General features: G+C 37.5%; 1 long non-coding RNA gene across 7 annotated transcripts in view; it reads left to right on the forward strand.

Annotated features, from left to right (window-relative positions):
- The first annotated feature begins 24 nt into the window (after positions 1-24).
- Positions 25-17,743, forward strand: part of LOC140699001 (uncharacterized) — a 54,594-nt gene continuing 36,875 nt past the window's right edge. Inside the window, exons 1-7 of one of the 7 annotated variants that reach the window (XR_012077018.1) lie at positions 25-105; positions 273-446; positions 4,093-4,196; positions 9,919-10,037; positions 13,786-13,906; positions 15,922-16,090; positions 17,081-17,272. This is a non-coding gene — a long non-coding RNA (uncharacterized lncRNA). Of the gene's footprint in view, positions 447-4,092; positions 4,197-4,880; positions 5,007-9,918; positions 10,038-13,785; positions 13,907-15,921; positions 16,091-17,080; positions 17,273-17,743 lie in introns of those variants that run through there. The other 6 variants (XR_012077020.1, XR_012077017.1, XR_012077021.1 and 3 more) reach the window with 6 other exon arrangements.

Below are 17,743 nucleotides of genomic sequence, written 5' to 3' on the forward strand. Positions count from 1 at the left end.
AGACACAAGATTCTGATTTATGCAACCCACTTATCAAGTTATTATTATTTGTATGTGGGAACAGCAAGTGGATAAACGTAGTACTCCTTTTTGAAACCAAGATAGGTAACTTTGAGCTTTTTATGTAAAACAAAAACAATTCTGAAATTTAGTTTTTCTTCCTTACCCTGTGAGGAATGATACGGCTGTCTCTTTTCCAGTGGTGGTAAATAATCTAGGCAGGGACTCAGGGACCCCAGTCAGTGGCTCTGATGGTCCCTTTACCTTTTCAGCAGGAAGGGAATGAATGACATATGTCTCAGTGAGCATCTGGTGACAGCCCAAGAATACATAGGCACAGAGAGGGCATTAACATCTTTCTGGATCCCTGTGGATTGAAGAGCTTGCTTCTGAGCCTTCGGGAATCCAGAAGAAGCATGGAAGATTTTTATGAGGTAAAATGACAGGTAAGTTTGGATGAAGTGAAAGAGAAAGAATCTCATGTACTATTAAATCCTTCCTTTAAAACAATAGTCAGTTTTGGTTTTGTCATATAACATACTGTTGCTTTTGGTTTGATTCACTAACTCCTTAAAGAGTTTCAGTCTGTTTAGGCTGCTCTAACAAAAACACCGTAAACTGAGTGGTTTGTAAATAACAAACATTTATTTCTCGCAGTTCTGGAGGCTGGGAAATGCAGTACCCTGATGCTGGCAGATCTGGGGAGCAGTGAGGGTCTGCTTTCTATAAGGCTGTCACCCCACATTATGGAAGGAGCTAAACTTGGGGTTTCTTTTCTAAGGGCACTAATCCCACTTATGAGGGCCCCTCCCCCAAACCCCAGCCTCTTAACACAATCACATTGTGCCTTTGGTTCTAGCATGTAGAATGTTCAGTTTATAGCAAAAAGTAAACTGATAACACAGAGAGGAACTTCTGGGTAAAATTTCCTGGTCCCCTCTCTGGCAGGGCTGCCTTATGACTTATGTCCACTCTGAAAATGTCTGCCTTTTTTGGCTCCCGCTGTCACCAAAAAAAAATGTCATTAATTATATTTTATGGCTGTGTTAGTATAAAGACCAATATAATCAGGCTGGGTTGATTATTATACATTCATTATTATCATATTCCTTTTTTCTTCTGATTTTAAAAGAAACTAAAATGGAAAGATTTCACGGACCTCTAAAAGTATTGTGGGCCGTACGCACTGTGCCAGCCATGCTGTTGGAAGCACCTTGTTGTTTTCCCCGACTGCAACCTAAGTCCCATCACAGGCCCTCCTCCTCCATGAAGCCCTCCTGCTTTTGTCTGTGGGAATATTTTCAACAGTTATTGTCTAACTCATTTTGCAATTAGTATATATCACATTCTATTATCATTTATATTTTATGTATGAATCCTTTGATTCCAAATAGATTTGAGGTTGCCCAAGGGCAAGGGCCATATTTTACACCTTTTCTTTTCCTTGGCACTTACCATGTTCAGTGATAGTTACCATTTACTGAACACATACCATGTGCCTGGCATGGCTCTCTTACATAGACGGTATAAGCCTCTCTTTACAGATAAGGAAAATGAAGTGCATGAAAGAAAAGCAACTTGCTCCAGGCTCCCCATCCAGACTCAGAAATGCAATCTAAATTTCTCTGGTTCTAAAACCAGCCATCTTTTTATTCAATGCTACTGCCTCCGCACGTGGGTGGTGGTGGTGAGGATGAGGAAAATGAACCAGGAGAAATTTTTTAAAAAAGGAAGGGAAAATAAAATCAAAGTCAAACTTAGCAGGCATTTAAATTCTGTATATTGGAGCAAATTTAAAGCCAATACTGTTAAGATCTCTTTCATAGCTAACGCAAAAGCTTAATTCTAAGCACTTTTGACAAGAAGAGGTAGCTATTTACAATGGTGGCTATGAGGTGGGTAACCTACTTCTGGTGTAAAGGAATCCCTCACTTCACATGGTGAAGATTTCACTGTCACGTCTTTTTTTTTTTACACTTTTAATAAAGAGAGATCAGGAAAAATGCAGTTTCTTCCCAAAGGCAATATGCTCAGGGACGACCTCTTCTTTCTGTGTGTCATATCACATCCCATATTTCAGCCAGTTTTGGCCAATGTCAAGAATTAGGCCTAATTAACTTCTACTCAGTGATTCCAAGTTTGGAGTAATCTGAGTTATTCATTGACAAATCCAGCACCAATATATCCATATCTGATATGCTTTCATGACATTTTCTCAGGATGTCGTGTAACAATCGTTGAGTATTTAGTCCAATTTTCTTTCTTAGCTATTTTCCCACCACTGCTTCAAATGTGAATAGATTTGGGTTATGCGCTGCAGTTTGTCAATTTGAAGCCTCCTCTGCCTAAAATGTGAGGAACCACAGGAACCCAGAAGAGAAAGAGAAAAACTATTTTTGCATATGCAAAGTTTGGGGTCATGGAAAGACTGTGAGCTCTGGATCTAAGCACACCTGACCTTGAATCCTGCCTCTACCACTTAAAACTGATGTGGCCTCAGGAGAGTCAATTCTGTTTGCTTATCTATAAAACAGATGATAAAATATGCACCTTTACAGGTTAATTGTGAGGATGGGAGATTACCTATAGAAAATACTTAGCATGGTAACTGCATGTAGTAGGTGCTTAATAAATGCTGGCTTATTGGTATTGGTATTATTGCTACCATCTCTGAATGATGCTAAAGGACCAATTAGGAAAATTAAGATAAAAACAGCTCTTGAATTTATTCACTTTGGCCCTGAAATGGGATAGGCTTTTTACGTTGCTGAAATAGCCAGGGAAATATAAGTGTAAAATCACATTAAAATGTTTCATGCAGGGAAAAATAAGTGGTCCCCTAACTTGATTTTGCTCATTTATTTTTCCAGCAAGCATTAAACCATAATCAGACCCTTAGAACTGGGAACATCCTATGGCAATTAAAGGTTCACGTGTAACGACTGAGGTCTTTGGGGAAAGAAATGCTATCAATACACCAGCCCATTCTCTCCTCTGCAATCTAAAGCCCTCTTTGTTACAATGCACATTTGGTAACACACTTTTGCTATCCTGAAATGAAACTCATAAATTAAGTCTATCTGTGCAAAGAATTTTTTCTAAATGCCCTAATTATAATATGAAGGAAAAATAAAAGGAAAGTAATACATAATAAAATAATATAAAGTGCAGGGATTTAATGAAGTCATCAGATGCTTATGTTATGTACAGATGCACCTTGACTATGACAAATACAAATAGGGGTTGATACAGGTGGCTGAATTGGCAATTCAGATACCAAGAACTGTATTGCATCATCAATGTCATTTTCTGAAATGGTGAATGACCCTTGATAAAGTTCCAAACAAATTAACGTACAGTCTCTCCTTGATTTACATGATGATTGTCTTCCTAGAAAATTCGGTGTGCATTAAAACTGCAAAAATATTTTGTATTACTGTTGGTGGGAATGTAGTTTGGTGCAGCCATTATGGAAAGCAGTATGGAGAGTCCTCAAAAGACTGAAAATAGACTTACCATATGATCCAGCAATCCCATTCCTGGGCATATATCCAGAGGGAAGTTTAATTCTAAAAGATACATGCACCCCAATGTTCATAGCAGCACTATTTACAATAGCCCAGACATGGAAACGACCTAAATGTCCATTGACAGATGACTGGATAAAAAGTTGCAGTATATTTATACAATGGAATGCTACTCAGCCATAAAAAAGACTAAAACAATGCCATTTGCAGCAACATGGATGAACCTGGAGATCATCATTTTAAGTGAAGTAATCCAGAAAGAGAAAGAAAAATACCATATGATATCACATATATGTGGAATCTAAAAAAAAGACAAATGAACTTATTCACAAAACAGAAACAGACTCACAGACATAGAAGACAAACTTATGGTTACCAGTAAATTATCCACTGTGGTCACCATAAACTTGCAAACTGTTATTGCACAGACTGAATTAATCCTTTATCCTTAGTGCCTGACTCATGTCTACCACATATGAAGTATAGATGAATGGATGGATGTTTGAAATGATCAATAAATAAATGACAGTGTTTCTACTAAATATGTATTATTTACTTTTCTAAGATACCATGATGGGCTCTGGGGGAAACAAAAGTGGATTCTGCTCTCAAGATGTTTGTGGTCAAGGAGGGGACTTACATCACTCGTGGTCATTTTCAAACACAAGGGTAAGTTACAGCATGTTAATTAGATACAGGTTGAAAGGAATCTACATGGCGCCATCTCCTTCACTTGGAATTAGTAGAGAAAAAAAAGCCTTTTGTAAAACCTAAGTTTAGGAATCATTAGTGTTATTTCAGTTGGGTTAGCTAGGTTATTCTGATACGGTGCAGAACAGCAGAGAATTGTTTTTAAATTGCAGTTTTCATACTTGGGGTATTTTAAAGTACTTTAAAGTGCTTTACAAAGTAATGAGTTAAACACTGGGAGTGAGAAACTATGTATGCTAATGGAGAAACTTATTATGCTCTTGACAGTAGCTCAAACGGGACTGTGGAAATTAGAGGCAGCTTTATTGATATTGGCCAGGATTGGGGATTAATCCTTGCTCCTTTTGAAAATTGCCATGGGATCTTTAAATTGCACTTGGATGGCCACTGTGTTTAGTACGATTGGTTTTAGGACCTGAAACTCAACCCAAAAGTTTTTGCACTGACATTCTACAAATAAAGCACATTTGGAGATAGCAATTTTTTTTTATAATGAATTTGGATAATGAAAGATTTTTGTAGATGAAGAAGAAGCAGGGAAAAAAGAATCCCCATGACCCTTCCTTAGCTTTTGGAAGTAACCTCATTGGAGGTTCTGAAACATTCAGATAAATGTGTTCCAATTTTGCCTTTGCTCTTCAGGGTTCTGGCTGAGACCGATGTAGAGGTGCCAAAAATCTAATGAGAAAGCCTGTTCATGAACAATTTCCATACCACTTTCAACAGACTTGCAAGGTTAAGAAGATCTGAATATATATACAAACTTTATGATATTGAATGGGATAATTTCTGATGCCTTTGGCCTTTTAAAAATTTTGCGTGAAATTCTATCTAAATTGTATCCAAGTGTAAGTGACAATTTAATTGGAAAGAGTCAACAATTTGAAGTTTAAAATTTATTTTAGTATATTGTATCATCTATTAAGTTAATAGGAAATTTAAAGTTAATACCATTATTAGTATGCTTGAGAAATCTCCACCATAAGCTACAGTGGAATCTGCAACTTAAACGGCAGATGTTAAACTAACGATTGAACAAAAAAATCTGTTAAAATTTTGTTTAGAACTTGCTGAAAATTATGGTAGCATAATTCACTATTCATTTGTTCAACACGATTTGATTGGGTACCTCATACCTCTAAGACAGGGATACATATTAAGAAATGAATCTTGGTAAAGACTCTAAAAGTAGATGTTTACTTAATCCAGATTTTAGAGTTAGCCATAGCGAGACCATATATTTGCCCTGGAATTTAAACTAATCTCCAAACTATCAACTTTTAGTTATGAGCTCTTTTGATATCAGAGGTTTAGTATGCCAAAATCTTCACTTTGAGATTTGCTTCACACCCAAATGTTTTAAGTCCATGCAGAATACATCAACCAAGCCAGCTTTCAAAGGCAAATAAGAAGGCACTGCGTTAAGCAACAGTGTCTGCATTACTTGCCCCCGACAATAAAACAAAGTATTTTTCTATAAGTAAAAGTTACATAAATTTGATCACAGAAGGGCTTGCCTTCCTCAGTATAAGCAAAGCTTGAGCTCATCATTAGGGCTTAGGGTTCACATTAGGTTAGCCCCAATGTGGGTTATACAAATGGAGATGGGTAAGAGGCAAATACTTCCCAGATCTTAACATTTCAATGCAACCCTGAAATTTTCTTAGCAGTGTGAGTGGATAAGGAGATGCAACTACTGGAAATGCAACAGATCTTTCATAAACACAGGAAAAACTGGAAAGATAAGTTTTTCTCATTTCAGTGATGTTATGTCTCTCTGAGTTACGGGGACTGTAATGGCAGCCCAAATTAGGACAAAAGGTGTGTATCATAAGGCAGGAACACTGATTTGGGATATAACTCAGTTCTCATCATCTTACCTCTGCCATTAACCCTATCTTCCTTCTAGGCAAGACCCAGACCTATCTGATTTGCCACTGTATTTCCAACGCTCACTGTGTTGAGCATGTGAACCTTACCTATGTTTTGAATGAATAAATAAATGCCTATGACTTCTGTCTTGGCCTCAGCGTCTTTATCTGTAAGATGAGTGAGGTAAGCTAGATGATCTTTTTGTCTTCTTCCAATCTAGGACAATTTCTTAACTAGTAGCCTTGGTTAAAAATAAAAATTCCAAGACCCAACTGAGTCAAAGTCTTTTGGGGGTGGAGCCCAGGCCCTTGCTCTTTTAAAGCTTCACAGATTCTTCTCGTGCACAGTAAATTCGTTCTAAGGTCATGGAAGTATCTTAAACAGGTTTAGAAATAGGAGCGAGGCATTCACATGCAAGGGGCAAGTGGAGAGTGAAGATGATCATCTGAATAATTTGGTTTTCTAATTCCTAACACTCTTTCCTTGGAGATAAAGATATTTTATACAGGGCCTGTCTATCCAGAGAATTACCTCTCTTCTTCTTTCTTTCTTTCTTTCTTTATTTAACATTTTTTATTGATTTATAATAATTTTACAATGTTCCTCTCTTCTTGATAGAAGTAGACAAAGATGTAGTATTTCCAGGCTTGGTTGAAAATCTATAACTCTTAAATAAAACAAACTCCACTTTTCCTTTCTTCATGAAGATGTCATTTTCAAGCTGTTCATCTTTCCATTTGCAGCTACACTGCTAAAGCTGGGTTTTGAAACATTATACTATGCACACAGAAAAATTCTTTTAACTGACAGATAAAAATATAATTGGTTTCTCAATATTCAAACAGATCAGTCTCCTAAAATGTTAATTGACATCTACTTTTCTGGATAAATGTTTTCTTTTACAAAAGTGTAATTTTAAAAACGCCTAAATTTAAAAGTTGGCACTAGTAGACGTAAATTCTTCATATTGACAATAGAAAGGACAACTGCTTTTACTTAAATTCCTCTAACCACAGAAAGTACCCATGAAAAACGATTAAACAAACAACTTGAAGTCCTTTGGTTGACATTCTCAGAGGCCAAAATTAACAGCTGAGTTTAGGATGCTCAATCACGTCTTTGTTCTTCCAAAATTCATACTGTTGATGAGGTGTAGATGGATACGACTCAAGAGAAGCCAAAGCAAAGATGTTTGGTTTGCGTATCTGAACTCTGGTCAAAGTCGAATAGGTAGGCTGTTGAGGTAGACCCAAGAGCCAGACTTTCAGACATCACTCAGGCAGAACTTGTGCTGGGCTCCCTCTTGTTTGGGTGAGTTGTCCAAACCAAACACAGCCAGTCGTTTCCAGTTTTTTCCATCAGTGTGCATAGTTTCCAACTGCGGAAATAGAGAGACAATTTGCTTGACTTCACGTCAGATGTCAGGCCTGCTGACCTTCAAGGAAAGCTGAGCTTGACAGTGGTGAACATTGCACAGAGTGTGCGAGTCTGTGGTCCCGTCTCAAATATTTGCTCCTCTGCCAGAAATACAGATGGATGTAAAATAGGAACATTTTAAAGGTTTAAATTGCAACAGTGTCCTTTAAAGGACACATTATTCTGAAACTTATATTTTTTCTTTAACTCAGAGCTATAAAGTATTTAAGTTGTAGGTGCAGAGTACTAAGCTGATTGAGAGAGAAGACATTTTCCCCCCATAGTTTAAAATATGCCATTGATTTTCAAGGCATACAGCTACATAAAAAAGCAGAGTACAAAAAAGACCTTGGTTTCTAAAGACCATTTGACAATGAAGGGAACCAGGGCTCCAAAGAGAAGTGGTTGATTCCAGGGCTGAGTCAAGAAAAACACAAGATGAACCTGTATATCTTATGGTTCCAGAATATATGGAAATGCTCAATAAAAGACGGAGCCTCTTGAAATCGCTCTTTTGTCCAAGAGCCAACTTGCAGGAGCACCGCATGGCCAAAACTAGAACAATTTGAGCAATGAAATAGATGACAGTATTCTAACCTGTGGAATAAAATACATATTTGTGTGTCCACAATGATAGAAGTAAATTATTTGGTTAAATAAATAAATGAGGGGGAAGGAAGAATTCTTCCTTACTGTAGAATTATAGGTAATAAATGTTTAAGGGAGGAAGGAAATAGAAAATCACCAAAATGTGTTCTCCAAGATATTTACAAAAGGAAAAATAGTAAATTTTCAGTGGTGAAATGCAGCAGACACCAACTTAACCAAGTGACCAAGATCCACATCACTAGCAATAAAGACACATCAATGTCATGAACTTTTCGCCATGACTACCATGAGAAGGCTACAGCATCATTTCCGTGGTATTCTTGCCCAAAATGCATAACCTCACCCCAATCACAAGAAAACATTAGATAAACCCAAGGATTGGTTTTGTTTTGTTTTTTTAACAAAATATTATGCAAAGTGTCTGATCAATACTCTTCAAAATGTCAAGGTCATGAAAGACAAGGAAAAAAAATAAAGAACTGTTAAAGAAAACAGGTCACTAAGGAGAAAAGAGAAATGCAATGTAGTACTTTAAGTGAGATCCTGGATGAAGTCCTGGAACTCAGAGACAATGTTAGTGGAAAAATAAAATTCAAATAACGTCTACAGCTTAGTTAATAGTGTCCTACCAATGTCAATTTCCTGGTTCTGATCATTGCACTGTGGTTGGTTAAGATGTTTACAAAGGAAGCTAGGTGAGGTCTAAATGGAAACTTCATGCTACCATTGCAACTTTTTGTAAGTGCAAAATAAGTTAAAAATTTTAAAAAATAACAAATGAAATATAATGTGATTAACAAAAATTGTTTTAAAGACAACTTTCTGATGTGTCTTAAAAATTTTTAATATTTTTAATTAAAAATTTTTCCTTCTTTTTTTGAGATATAATTGACATACAGCAGTGTATAACTTTAAGGTGTGCAGCACAATGATTTGACTTACATACATCACGAAATGATTACTATAATAAGTTTAGTGAACATCTGTCATCTCATGTAGATACAAAATGAAACACATTTTTTTCCCTTATGATGAGAAATCTTAGGGTTTCCTCTCTTAACAACTTTCATATATAACACACAGCAATGTTAATTATATTTATCATGTTGTACATTATATCCTTAGTATTTATTTATCTTATAACTAGATGTTTGTATGTTAGACAGCCTTCATCCAGTTTTGAAGAGCATAGATTGTCCAGACTCTTTACCATGGCTTGCAAAAATTTACACCATCTGGCCCTTTCTTTCTTACCTCTGCTCTGTCATCTCCAATTTTGTGCCACCCACACTGGTTTTCTTTCTGTTCCTTGAGCATGCCAAATGAATTCTCAGCTACACACACACACACACACACACACTCTGATCTTAAAATTGGCTCCTTCCCATTGTTCAGCAGTATATATCAGTCAGCTTTTTCCAGGTTGTGCTGTCTTGCAAAAACAAAGTCTTATTCTTCACTTATGTTACACGGCTGGTCCATGATCTGTGAGTTAGCTGAGGATCTGCTTCCCAAATCATCTTCACTCTAGGATCCAGGCTCAAAGAGCAAACTCAATCTGGAAATGTCAAATTCATGGCAGAGGGAGAGCCAGCAAGCTGATGAAATCAAACGCTGGTTCTCAGAGCTTCCCCGTGGGGCTGGCACACAGTTGCCTGTACTCACGTTACGTTGGTCGAGGCATAGCAAGCAGCCAAGGTGGATATTAACATGGTAGGGGAGGAAACGCCTTCTGCAGAAGACATTGCAAGTCATAATGTGGGGTTGTCCCATCTTCTTACAGGAAAGAGGGAGAGAATTGGGGGACGACAACACAGTCTACTGTTAGACTCCGCTCCCATGAAACCTTCTCAAAGGAACCTTCCTATACCACCTGCACCTTCTGTCAACCCTCTTTCCCAGGTTATTTTTCCATTATTTTGTTTTATTTTCTCATCACTTTCTAGAATTTTCTTATTTTATTAAGGTTTTCTTTTCTTATTGGTGTCTACCACTAGAGTGTGAATTCCATGAGAGCAGAAAACATATAAATTGTTCATAGCACCATCCAACAGTTCTTGGCCCATAAAGTGCTCAATAAATATTTGTTAGGTAAAAATGAGGCACAACCTGGGGCCCTTTAATTTCCATGTCTTTACAGAATGTATCATATACAATGCCTCACTAATAGTAGGCATTGGTAAATGTTTGTTAAATAAATAAATGAATGCATATTTATAGTGAATAAAATTTAAGAGGAAATAATGTATATTTATATATACAATTTTTACATGACTAGGACTACAAGTAAGAGAAAAGAATCTCCCCATTAAGAAGGGACATTTTTATGCAGTGAATTTTTCTCCAAGTACACTTTATGAAGTCGATGAGATTTGATTTTTCTCATGCAGTTCCAGCTAACCTCACCTATGAATAAAACGTTTCAGAATTCAGGCTGGCAGATGCAAAGCAGGTCTGCAGAATAGACAAATTAACAATTTGTCTTGGAAGTGAAGCAGCGGCAAGATGGGAGACTGAGGGGCGGGTGGTGCTGGAGCAAAGGCAACAACCAGCCCAGACAGGCTGGTGTTGTGATGTTTTGAGTGCTTTTTTAGTTCCTTCTACTGGTAAGAGATACTTTTGGTAGCTCATTTTAATAATTCACACTTTGCAAAATTCTCTTTCCCTCTGGCCTTTCCATAATATCTGTGAACATTCTGGATCATTCTCCTATTTGAGTTCCTACCCGCCCTCCCCGCAAAACAACAAGATGACATTCTAGTTTCTTTCAATGGATATGACCCTATAGAGGTTGCTTTGCTTAGCAATGACTGCAGGCGCAAAGTGTTCACAGACCTGCTCAGATTTAGCCTTATGTATAAACAGAGTCAGACTACAATTGCAGAAATTTGGGGTAGACTTTGCCTTCCCTGAACACAGATTTCTACTGTTAATCTAGCTCATTTCCATTTGAACTAGCTGTCCCAAGATACAAAGATTGGTTTCAGTTGTAACGATCTGAATGTGCAAAAGATTTTGATTCTTTTCTGAGAAAAGTTTTAATTGGGTTCCAGGAAAGAGTACCAGAGTGGAATGTCATTATTGGGAAAAGGGACTGGAAGAACATGGAGAGGTAGAAGCAGAAAGGCTCCTGCAGACAAACCTGTTTTATTTTCCAAGTTTACCTTGAGCTGGCTTTGCCCTTAGAGTGAATTATCCACTGTGGTGGCCATAAACCTGCAAACTGTTATTGCAGAGACTGAATTAAGATGAGGTCTTTAATAAACCCTGTGAAAGGAGGTTAAGTTAAGGGAAGTTATCAATGGACCAGTTACTCCAGTGGTCCTTCAGGGCCAAACTTTAATAGCATAGATGCCATTAGAGGAAGTTTCTAGAATGTTTACTTCTTTTCAATATTTCTTAAACTCACAGCTTAATGGTTCTGGACAATAAACAATATTTCCAGTGGTAATGATGAATTGTAAATCTTTGTAACAAGAGATTCTGCGATTTAATCTTTAGCCCACTGTTTGTCAGTTATGGGTAGCTGAGCAAGATACTTAACCTCTTGAAGAACCTCAGTTTCTTCATCTGGAAAATGGATACATGAATAGTATCTATCTCAGAGCATGTAAGGATTAAATCAAAACATTTATGTGTGCTGTCAGGATGTCATCAGTTTTAGATCACAAAAATCTGATTCAAACCAACTCGGACAAAAAGGAGAATTTATTAGTTCATGCAATAGGGAATTGAAAGTGTAAGACTGACTTTAGGCATGGTTGGGTGGAGACATTCAATGAACCTATTCAAAATCTGCCTCTTCTTCTCCAACTTTTGGCTCTACTTTTCTTTGGTTTGGCTTTATTCTCAAGTAGTCTCTCTTCATTCGTTGGCAAAGAAGATCACCAGTAGCAAGGTCCAAACTTAACATGTTTCAGCTTAGCAACTACATTGAAAGATAGTACCTCTTTTTCCGTGGTTCCAGGGACTCATTTCTGGGTCCAGGGTCATGTGCTTCAGACTGGGGCCAGGGGGAAGGATTCTCAGATAGTCCTGGTCCTGGAGCCAGCTGGCTATGCCAGCCCCACCCAAAACAAACATGGACAGGAAAGTGGGTGAAGGATACCTCCTCTCATCCAGAGACGATAAGGCTTTGTACTGCTACAAGAAAAATTGAGAGTAGACAAAATAAGAGATGTTCACTACAGTATTCAAGGCATTTAGCACACTGCCTGACATGGACCAAGCCATCCATGAATGTTTGCTGTTATTAATAACATCAGTCTCCTGGAGAAAAGAACAGATGCTGACTCTAGGCAAGGAACTCCACGGCAGAATCTGGTTGATTAAAAAGTGAACAAGAATGTTAAAGGTATGAACATGACGAGTTCTTTTTGAACTTTCTATTCCCAGTATCCAGCACAGTAGTTGGCACATAACAGGTGCTCATAAATGCTTGTCCAGTGAGTGAATACATACCAGAAATCACACCATGCATTTCCCATTCAACTGCCTTTATAATAGCAACATAACTGAGTTGCTTCTTCGTCTGTTGTCCCAATACTGTCTCTTTTCTAACAGATTTGTTGTTAAATTTGGTGTTTTAAACTTGGAGGTGCCAGTGGGTGAATCACATGAGGATCTTGTAAAATGCAGATTCTGATTCAGTGAGTCTGGGGTGGTGCTCAAAATTTTGCTTGTTTCCAACAAGCTCCCAGGTGGTACCGTGATGACCAGTCTGCAGTCCACCCTCTGAATATCTGGGCTCTAAAAGTTCAAAACTATGTCCAGGTAGGAGCGGACATAAAGCTCTTAGCAAGGGTTATTGAATGCCACTGTTCTGTAGAGAACCCGCTCTAGGGTGTCCTTATAGCATGCTATTTCTTTCATGAGTAAGAAGGCAAAAAGAAAAGAACAGAAAATTTATGCTAAGGATAATTCTAAAAGCAGAGAAACAGAGAAAACCATATAAAATGCAAAAACAAAGCAAACAATGTAAAATGTAGTTTTGAAGAGTTTAAATCAGTTTCCAGTTCTTACCTTTGTTCACTATTTATTAACTGCCCTTTATTAAGCATGAGCTCCGTGCCTGGGCATTGTGCTTCATATCTTCTATGTCACTTATGTGATTAAAAAATAAAACACATGTGCCTTCTCTGATTTGTCTACCCCAAGAGAAAAGCTGATCTTCTGCAATAAAATTTTGAAGCTGCTTCTGATCAGTTTGTCTGAATGTGCACACTCCAGAGAGAGAATATGGAGTCACTTGGGCCCTACAGTGCAGACGGATGACTTCACAATGTTGGCAGTCTTGGGTTGACTGGAGCACAGATTGTGGGCATTGGGGAAAAAGACCTGGGCTGGATTCCTGGTTCAACCATCAACCAACTCTGTGGCTACAGGAAAATGGTTTACCTTTATTCTGGCTCTATGTTTTGTTTTTTTTTTTGTATGTAAAATGCAGATGATGATTGCCATCCCTATATAATAAGATCGTTGTGAACGTTAAACTTAATTACACAAATGAGGAGCTTAGCTTAGTGCCTGGCACTTAATAAGCACTAAAATTAAAAATATGTATACATACATATAAGGGGTCTGAACAGCACCAAAGATGTCTTGTTAAAGGTCAGTATTACATACCGTTTCTTTTCTCTTTTGGCCGTAGACCTCATTTCAATGCGCTCATCGTCTTCCTCGATCTCTCCCCAATCAACTCCATTTCCAGGATTTTGAATTCTTGGCTCCACACCTGAGATTCATAATTGCTTCCTTCTGTTTAGGCAGCTGTAAGTTCACATGAAAATAGCCTCCTTCCTCTCTCTGGGTGCCTGACACTGAACATGCGTTTTCCCTCCTCAGCAATTACATGGAGGTTACATAACCTACTTGTGGAGTAGGAGTAGCAAATCTAGGCTAATAAAACTTCACCAGTGACAGATCCTTATAGGTGATCTGTGGTAGATGAATCAGAAGGATGTATGTGCAAATGTAACACATTTAAGCAAAAAGATTTAGATGGATCTAGACAAAGGAATCCAAAGAGAAAACGAAGTTACTCTGCAGTGCACCTGGCTTTTTGAACGTCTGTCCAGGGCAGGAGGCACACCCACCAGAGCTAGTGGCTGATATGGGAGTTTCTGTCCAGACGTGACTATGCTAAGCCCAGACTCTCTGTCCAGCTACTTAAATATATAACCTTCCATCTGAAACTCCCTTTCGAAGAAGGAAGAGCTATAAATCCAGCATCTCTTCCACCTAACTTTAGACATTCCTCAGACTTCTGCCTCTTAAAGCGGGAGGGAGATGATGGACACATTGCCTGTTTAACTTCATTTCTCCAGGGGCTCCGTTTTAGGGCGAAATGTACCATATTGTTGATTCTTCTTTTGTCTGACAGGTTGGTTCCCAGTCGTATTTGGGGGACCCCTTAAGTGTGCTGCTCATGTTGTCTAGATGGGAATATAGGGAATAAGTCTACCCACGTTCCAGACTTCTTCTGTCAGAGCAATTTGCCACTTAATTCTTTCTTTTTAGTAATAAAATAAAACTAATACTTACTCAATAGTAAAAGCAGGACTTGCTGACAGTAGAACATTTAGAAAACATAGAAAGGTTATAAAGAAGAAAATAAATCCCTATGGAAATTCTATCCTCTCATAAATAAACACCACTAATATTTAGTATTTAATTTCTCTCATTATTTTCAATTCCCCCTCTTTTTTTTCCATTTTGTGTACCTGTGTATCTATTTTTAAATCATATTGGGATCATACTGTAAAAATAATTTTGAATTCTTTTTTGGCACTTGGTATTATGTGAAGAACATATTTCAGTATCCTTGAATAGTTCATAAACGTTTTCTTCCTTTTAATTTTACCTTTTGATCCCCTCCACTCATTAAAAAAATTTTAAAAATCTACAAGGCAATTGCGTTGTAAGGATGTACCATAATTTGCATAACAATTCCTCTATTATTAGATGTTCCACACCACCCATGTTTTTCATTACACATCTGGGGCTGGCAAAAGTTTTCTATAAAGGGCCAAATGGAAAAATATTTTCAGCTCTGCAGACCATAATGTCTCTGTAACAACTACCCAACTCTCCTGTGGCAGAAATAGCTATAGACAATACGTAAATGAATAGGAGTGGCTGTGTTCCAGTAAAATTTTATTTACAAAAGCAGGTGGCAGGTAGGAGTCGGCTTGTGGGTTATACTTTGTCCAGCTTTGACATAGACAATGCTAAGATCAACATCCTTGCATAAGACGTTAGTAGTTATTTCTATAAAATCAAGTCTTAGAAATGGAATTATGGGTGAAACGGGATGAACATTTTCAAGGATCTTGATATACATTACTAAATTTCTCTCCCAAAATATTGCAAAAATTATATTTTTACTAGGTGAGAATAAAGGTCCTGATTTCTCTATGCATTCACCAATATAGATTACAATCAGTTTAAAAATTAATTTGATAAACATAACTTAGTGATATCTCACTATTCTGATTTATTATTTTAATTACTATGTTTAAAATGTACCTAAATATTTATTGGGTATTTTAATCTGTTTTCTGTATGTTCAAAATGCTTTTGATCAATAGAAGGTTTTTATTGCATGTTATTTAATTATTTTCTTAAAATCGGATATTAAAAATCCACTGTAACACCAAATTTAAGGGAGACATATCCAGAGGTTGAACATATGTGGACAATATTAATATCTGGGTAAGTTAACTATTGTAACAATCAAGCCTTGAATCTTAGGAGTTTAATACAGTAACTCTCTTTCATGACACAGTCCAATGCAGGTCTTTGGTGACTGGTCTGTGGAGTCACTGAAGGACTGAGCCTGACAAAAGCTACGCCTTTCTCATTGCATCTTTATCTTGCACGTTGAAATCCGACTTGCAGTTGGGGAACCACAGTGTGGAGAAGGTGGACTCGCCCTTCACCATTTGAGCCCACAGGTAACACAGTCCTTCCCCTACTGTGCCACTGACGATACCATCACATGGCTTCATGCAGGAGGGAGACAGAAATGTAGGTTTGCCCTATGCCCAGGAGATGGAAATGGATTCGGTGAACAACTAGCCAGTCTCACCACATAACTAAAATTTAAACTCCAGACTTCAGGCCTTTTTTTACCCCTAGTCCTTTTAATGTTTTTGGTGATGACTAGTACTCTTTGATAGAAAATGTTGGCTAGTGAACACAAATATAAAATGTCAATGTCTATAAGAAAAACCAGAGAGCTGATGATAAAACTAGAAATTCTTTTGTGGGTTTTTTGGAGGTTTCTTACACTAAAATATTAAAGTGTATCTTTGCATTTGTAACTGGTCGCATGCTATTATAATAGTATCTAAAATTTGGTCAAATTTTGCTAATTTTCTCAAAAATAAGAAAATTTAGCCATTGGTTCACACCACTGAGTGACGCCAAATAGAAAATCAGTAGGTTAAATAGCAAAAGAAGGAGCATTTTTGAAGAGAAAATTCAAATTTTGTCTAAACAATTTCTGCAATTAATCGCCGTTAAATACAAAAACAGTAACATCACATGTGACATGCTAACACAGTCTTCCTAACAATGAAGTCAGGAAAACAGAAGCAAGCAAGAGGAGCTCATTAGAGATGTATGCACAAGATCTGAATGAGAAAACTTAAAACTTTTTCTTAGATAAACGCGATTGCAAGTGGAATTCGTGTGCTCATGTGTGTCCTTCTCACTGAGGAAGCTCAGAGGCATCAAATCACTGTGTCCCTCCTCATTCTAAGGTGTTTATTCCGATGCAGGATAACCTGGCCAGAAAAGCACAGGGAAGTGAGGAGGCTGCTTAGTAAAGGGAGGTTAGCACCAGAAATTCCAAAAGAATAGATTAGCATTGTCTGCCTCTAAACTCTTCAAAGAAGACTGTAATTGTGCCTTTTATATCGTACCCCGTGCTCCAACTGCAGAATTCCTCAGCTCCCAGGAGGAGCCACATAGAGATGCTGTGCTGTTTGATTTGGCACTATTCACAAACCTTGGCAGATGATCAAATAGAGGGCACAGAAGTGCAGGAAAAGCCTTAAGAAACTGTCTTCGCTGTTGTCGTTACTGCTTTCATGAATTGAAATCTCAATGGTAAGCATAAAGAAGCCATAGATACTAACCGAGCGTGCATAACTCCAATTTAGATGTTTAACACACCTTGGCACGGGGAAAGCATGCAAATTTACCACTTTATGTGCTTTATCTTGAGTTGCCTTTGTCTCAACTTTCAAATAAACCTGCTTTCTTAAAATAATTATACATTTTGCCCCCAGAGCTTTTGGACTAACTGTAGGCATGATGCCTGGGCAAGTCTTGGCTTTGAACTCAAAAGATCTGTGTTCTAGTCCTGGTACTACAGTTACTAGCTGTGTAACCTTGGGCAAGTGGCTGAACACCTCTGAACCTTTGTTATTAATTGTGATTATTAAATAAATACACACTTGTGTGGCTTCCTGTTTGAAGCAAATAAAACATTATAGTTGGAATCATGCAAAAAATACATAGAAACCATTTGGTAAAATATAAAGGGCAATACTGTCATGAGAAATTATTAGCATAATTAAATAGAACTTTACAGGAATGTT

The sequence above is a fragment of the Vicugna pacos genome, chromosome 10, assembly GCF_048564905.1.
Source record: "Vicugna pacos chromosome 10, VicPac4, whole genome shotgun sequence".
In the NCBI taxonomy this organism is placed as follows: domain Eukaryota; kingdom Metazoa; phylum Chordata; class Mammalia; order Artiodactyla; family Camelidae; genus Vicugna; species Vicugna pacos.